This window comes from Apis dorsata, unplaced genomic scaffold (assembly GCF_000469605.1).
Source record: "Apis dorsata unplaced genomic scaffold, Apis dorsata 1.3 scaffold_1024, whole genome shotgun sequence".
Taxonomy (NCBI): domain Eukaryota; kingdom Metazoa; phylum Arthropoda; class Insecta; order Hymenoptera; family Apidae; genus Apis; species Apis dorsata.
Genome location: NW_006264123.1, coordinates 304,919 through 312,468, shown reverse-complemented (window position 1 = coordinate 312,468; position 7,550 = coordinate 304,919).

Here is a 7,550-nt window from a genome sequence, read left to right as displayed (position 1 = left end):
TATTTATATGTAAGTAACTAATATCGAATTAAAGATCAAATCCAATTAATAATGAAGAAATTCAATCTAAATGAATAATTTCAAATATATTTTTTTTTATCATTTTTTTTAAATTTTTGAAAATCTTTTTTTTTTATAATTATTTATTTTCACTATTTATATATTAATATAATATATTTATATATTAATATGTAATTATATGTTTTGATTATAATTTAAATATGAAAACAAAATTAAAAGTTTTATTTTAAATAGAAATAAATATAAAAAAAATAAGACCAAATAAAAATCAAATTTTATTCCCATAGCATGTAGAATTATAAAAAAAAAATCGTCAATAATTATATTAAAAATAAAAATAAAAATAAGAGTGAAAAAAAGAGAATTCAAGATAATAATATTTCAATTGCCTTAAATATAGTCGATATTATTAATGAAATTAATAATTTCATTTATTGAACATTAGAATAGATAAATCAAATACAACATACTTCATTGATACATCATCGATGCATGCGTTAAATATTATAAATCAATCAAATAATCAAATAATCAAAAATGCTTTGATAGCAAACATATTACAAAATTGACCAAAAATTATTACAAATAACAAATAAATCAATTTTATTCCATATTGTATAATGATATTTTTTATTCATATACAAAATTATTCGTCATTTATGAATAATGATTGAATTATAATAACTCGATTTAACTAGTAATGTGGATTATCTCATATCGCGTGCATATATATGTGTATGTCTAGTGATATTAATGGATATATCAATGCGTGTAATTCTGTAATTCAGTAATATCAATTGTTGAGATGACACTGAAATAGATGTTTATATACAATATATACTATCATGCACTTAATTCTCGATCGTTAATTATATAAGTATCAAAAACGAACCGAAAACACTCAAAAAAAAAAGAAATTTTCATTTCCATGATTTTAATGACTTTATCTTGATCGATAATTAGCAAACTAATATTTAATGAATGAACAAATGAGGAATAAAATTTTATATGTTATTCGATATTCGAATAAAATTTATTTATTATTAATTTTTTAATTTCACTAATGCTCAGTTCTAATATATCGTATGATATGATTCATAACATAGCAAAGCTGAAAAATAGGCAATTGTAATGAATATAAAGTATTGGATACCAAAATTGACAATCTATAATCCAAATGTTTTGACCAAAATGTTTTGACAATCTATAATCAGATAAAGATTTTAAATTTTAGAAATTAAAAGAAAATACATGTTATATTTGATATGAATCAATTTTTAGTGGTTTTTTATAGCTTATACTATAATAAAATATATTAAAAATTTATATACATAATATGATATAATTTCTCTGTAACAACCTATTTCTTATTTTTAATATTAAGGAAAAATTAATTTATTCCAGTTTTAGTATATTTAGATCAAAGACGATTTAGGGACACATATTGTACGACAGTACTCCTAAGTGAAGAGATTCAAGAAGAGTGATCACATCTATCTCAAAGATTTCATTCAAAAACTATAATAAATGAATTTGTTGAAAAATAATTTATTTTTCGAACAAAATTTTGAAAGTATTTTTTTATAAATTAAAAAAATTTGATATATTTTTAATATGTTTTATAATTTTGAATCATTGAATTGTTAAGATTAAAATTGTGATATTTAAAATTTTGTTAAATTTTTATTGTATAAAAAATTTTATCAAAATTTTAGTTTTTAACAAATCTTTTTAAAAAACAAGAAGAAAAATTAAAAAATTAGCATTTTTTCAAGAGTTTCGAATTCATATTTCGCAAATTCAAAAATTAAATTTTAATCCATATTAAATAAATAAATTTATTAATATCATAATGAAATAGACATAATTAACAGTTTATATCAAATTAATTGCAATATACAATAAATATATTATAATTTATTATATACAATTTATTATATTCTTTATAAAAAATATATTATACATATATTACAATTTAATTATTAATAATTATTATAAATATATTTTAAATTTGTATAATTCAATTTAAAGATAAGATTTATTTTATTTTATAATATCTGAATTGAACATAGAATTAAAAATCCGATCATTCAACAATTCATTCTATTATATAAATAATTACATAATATAAAATTCATTTTGTAATAAAAATCAATAAGATAAGAATCAATAGTTAATATCGCAATTGATTTGTACGTATATTTATATATTTGTAATAGTTTTTTTTATGGTAATTAGTTTTTATTGAACAATGATAGTTACATGAATAGTTTTCGATTTTTCTAGAAAATCTATGCGCTGTACAATGACGATATATTTCATTAATTTTACTATATTTCATCATTATTTTCTGTTCTTAACTTTTTTACCAATTTAAAAAGATTGAAAAAATGAAATATTAATTAGATTCTCCCATAGGAATTGATTCTCATACAATTTCATTTAAATACTTATAGCGATCGAATAATTGTTACATGATTATGCGAATCTAGTTCATGAAAGGGAAACGGAAATAGTTTAATTCTAGAAAAATTTTAGTATATAAATTGAAGAATACAATTCTGAAATATTTTACGAATTAATTTTTATATATATATATAATATATAAACTTCTCTTTATATAATTTTGAAATAATACGGTTTAAAAAACATAAAAAAATTATATTATTTTTAAAATTTTTAAGATTTCTTTGAATTTCGTTTTTAATTAGTTTAATTAAAAAAAAATATTACCATTTTAATTATCGTTTGCATATCATTTATTAACTACTCATTAATAGTTGTAGTTTTTTAATTATTAGTATAGAAATAACTATCTTGTATATTCTTTATTGATAAAAAAATTTTTAAATACAATAGAATTCTGCAATGCTGTATTTATAAAATTATATTATAAAAATTAAACTACCGTTTTTCTATAAAGCAATTAAGAAAAATTTGAAAAATAAATATAGAAATGAAATTCTTATTAAAAAAAAATGATACAAAATGATATAAGGAATAAATAAATTTTGAAGTTGAAGAAAATTCGAAAAAACTAAATCTGTGTTCAAAAAATAATATCGGTAGAATGATTTACGAATGACAAACGATTTTCTAACAACGATTAAAATATAATATTATCTGTCTTTTTATTATAAATTATTCTATATATATAATGACAAATTATATATATATTATATACATTATTTATATATAATGACAAATTTTTACATTCTTATTATTTTAAAATAAAATAAAAAAAATATTATTTTCTATTATATTAAAAAATTTTTTCTTTATATAATTTTACATAATTTATCTAACATTTTACGTTCTTGATTTTCTATAATAAAATCTGTAAAATATTTTTCTTCGTATTATAAGAAATCTTATTATACATTAAATATTTATATGACAACTCTATCACTTTAGAAGAAGAAAGTAAATGAATACTAATTTAAAAATAAATAAAAATTAAAAGATGCAAAAAGATCTTCGTACAGTAAAAAATGTTATAAATGTATTGCATACATATATAATATATGAACGCGCTTATTCTTGATGAATGCTTTACAAAAAAAAATCACAGTAAAAAATATTCAATGTGATAAAATATAATATACATAACTTTGAATAAATAACTCTAACTACATTGACCTTAAAAGAGAAGTAGTGAAACATCCTAAAGTAGCTATATGTAACATTGAAAGAAATGACATGAAGCGTATTATTTATTAATATATAAAAATATAATTATAAATTATATTATATATAAAATTAAAAATTGTAACAATGTGAAATATATTAAAAAAAATTTTTTTAAAGATTAAAAAAAAAGTAATAAATGTACACATTAGAAAATCGTTAAAATTTTGATAAATTAAATTATCTTATAATTGAAATTTCTTGGCAACTTTAATTCGTATATTTCAAAAGAAGAAAATTATTAATATAATAATATAATACTAAAAATTAATAATATCATTCGAAAATAGGATAAGTGTATAGAATAAATTATAACGAGTTTCAATAAATAAATATATATCCAATATATTAACTACATACATTATAAAATATTGTAAGAATTATTATTGGTGATATAATCAGACAGGAGATAATTTTTTTATAAAAAAATTAATCGAAAAGAAAGAATAAAATTTTTTCATTTAAGATTTAAATCAATTTGAAAAATTTTAAAAAAAATTTAAAAATTCCGATTAAAAATTATACAAATAACCTGTATAATCTGTATATTAAATATAAATAACTAATATAAAAATATTCATAAAAGATAATTCTACAAATTAAAATAAATAAAAAATATGAAATAAATCTTTCTCATTTAAAAATAATTTTCAAAAAAACTGAATTTAAATATTTATTGATTATATGATATTTTTTTATTATATATATTCAATCTCTTTCTTGTCAAAAATAAAGATTTAAATACAATCTATATAATTTGAATATGATACATATATTTCAAAAAGAAAATATAGAAATAAAATAATTCTAATCTCAAATAATTCTATTTTATATATTTTTTTTATTTATTAATATAATAAGACATAAAAAAAATAATACAATTAATAAAATTTGTTATCTAATAAAAGTGTATATATATTAAAATTTGTTTATATATTCTTAAAATCTTAATAAAATTTTCTATATTTATATTTTATATTTTTCTTATGTATCGTTTTTTATATTTATTTCATTTTTGCAAATATTCAAAAAATATTTTTATCACTTATCCATTGACATTTTCATATAATATATAATTTACCATGATTAATTAATAATATGTTTAGTAAAATTAGGCCGAACAATCCAAAAACGTTTACGCAGATTTTCTATGTTAATTTATGATATACCTCATCACAGAGTACGCAGTAATTTAACAATAACTGCATTGTAAAATTATTCATGCATTCTTATGCGTGCGTATACACGTGCAATATTCACGAGAGTGGAATGTTGTGCACAGACACTGTGCGTCAATGAAAGAAATCTCTCTTATTATACGCGAGATATAGAGAGTGACGACGATATCGAAACAGGATTTGCAAATTGAAACAGTGTTAATGACCTTACATTTGCATTAGAAAAGTTTGTAATCCTATAATCTATATTTGAAATAATAAAGCAATATTTGATGATATTAACGATAAACTGTTTATTTTCACCGATATATTTTCACATTATTTTCACATTATAATTATAAATTATAACACATTATAACAAAATGGATTATTGAAAAATACATTTTGCAAAATAAAAAAATTTATTAAATTTCTAAAATTACTTTTTTAATTTTTTTATTTAAAATAATTATTAATTAATTATTATTTATAATAAAATAATTTATTATTTACAATAAAGATATAAAATTAATATATATAATTCATTAGTATATATAAAACATATTCATTTATATAATTTATAATATTTAAATAATTATGTATATACAATTATAACATAATTTAATACAATTATAACATAAATTGTACAATATAAAAATAAACATTGTTAAAATAATAATAAAGAAAATATTTTCAATTATATTTTTTCTTTAATATTGTAATAATTATTTCTATAATAATAGAAAAGTTAACGAATATTTGATAAATATATAATTTATTATTTACTTAAATTTTAAAATATTGTAAAAACTATTTTATTGTATGAAAGTTATAAAACTTTTAATTGAAGGATCAATAATCATGTATATGCATTTATACGCTGAGTACAACTAAATAAGTCGAGAAAGTCAAGAACGTGGATTCTATAGATTAACCATAGAAGGAGAATATCTCACGGGTCAGTTAACCTACTTACGAGACTTAAAATTCGTCGTTATCATAACCAGTTTTAACTTATTTCGATAATATTTGGCCATCATTTAATGAAATACAAAAAAAGGTTCTTTATGATTAACGTCCAAATAGTGAGCTATCATTTACCTAAGACTTGCGTAATATAAAACTTAGAAACGACTACTAGCTGATGTGCCGAACTTATCTTCGATTTGTGAGCTATTGAAAGAGATTTCAAAATCCGGTCTCTGTGTCACTTTCGAACAGAGAAAGTCGTGCATTTTGTCGTTCGCAGAATGATTTATGGAAAACTTTCGTTAGAAACTGCTTGTATTTAGAAATTGAAAGATGAGCAAAAATTAAAAATTAAATTAGTAATTAATATTTTAATAGAACAATATTAATACTATAATATTATATATGTTATATTTATATTTAATATAGACTATTTTTCATGTAAAGAAATTATTATTAATATCATTATTAATTTTAAATAATAATTTATTTTTATACTATTTAATATAATTTATAATTTTCAATGATTGAATTTCGTATACAAAGTATTAAGAATAAATTCAAATTTATATAACGCGCATGCGTTTAATGATTATATGTCGCTCGTACAATCAGTATAAAGTTTAAACAATATTATAAACATAATCATATCACATTGTTATAAATGTATAAAATTATAATTCAAAATATAATTATTTATAATATTTTTATAAAAAATTATTAACTTCTTTAAAGTGAAAATATCTAATAGTTATAACATGACCAACGTCAGCAGCAGACGGCAGCTAAGTCGTCTGCTAGAAACAGCTGACAGCTCAGTTGCATGAAAACGTGGTTTTTAAATTTTATTTGTGACATTCTACATGTTTGTTATCGTTTTAAGAAATATATTCATATCATAAAAATAAAAATATATATACAAAATATATATATTTATTTTTTTAATATTTACTTACATTTCATGGTTAAGAAACACGATTTACTATCGCATTTTACTAGACATTATATAATTTATGAAACTTATAAGATTAACTAATATTTTTCTTTTGTGCATTTTAGTATTATTAACTGTTTTTTGTATCTATATTTAAAAATTAACATAATAAATTATAAAACACTAAGTATAACACTACAAATTTTTACATGCGAAAAGAATGGTAGGTTATGTTATTAATTATAGAAGAATAATTCATAATATTTGACTGAAAGTGAATGGAATAATAAGATTTTATGTTTGTATTGCAAAATATTAATATTGTGGAGATATAAAAATAATTTCTTTTGTATTGTGATTGTATTGATTATATATATTTTTCATAAATCATAACAATGCCAATAAATAAAATTAACATACCTGACAATATTGAACGAAATTATTTGTATAATGTTCGATTATAGTTCCTGACTTGACACATGTTGAAATTTTCTTTCGTAATTGGGCAAAATGTTTAAACTGGCACAGTTTTTCTGCACGAGCACAGAACCTACTCGATCCTATACACGCCATAGCGAAAACTGTAGTGAACCGAGTCATACGACTTGTAAAGACTTTCGAGTTCTAGCCCCACCGATAGTTCAAAATCACTTCCCCACTCACTTTTCCCTTTCCCGTCCCTACCTGTAAATACATCCGCTGTACACGGCATTAGTAAGAACAATACTATAAATCATAAATTAGTTTAACCACTAAATATTTTCAAAGACAATAGATTATCA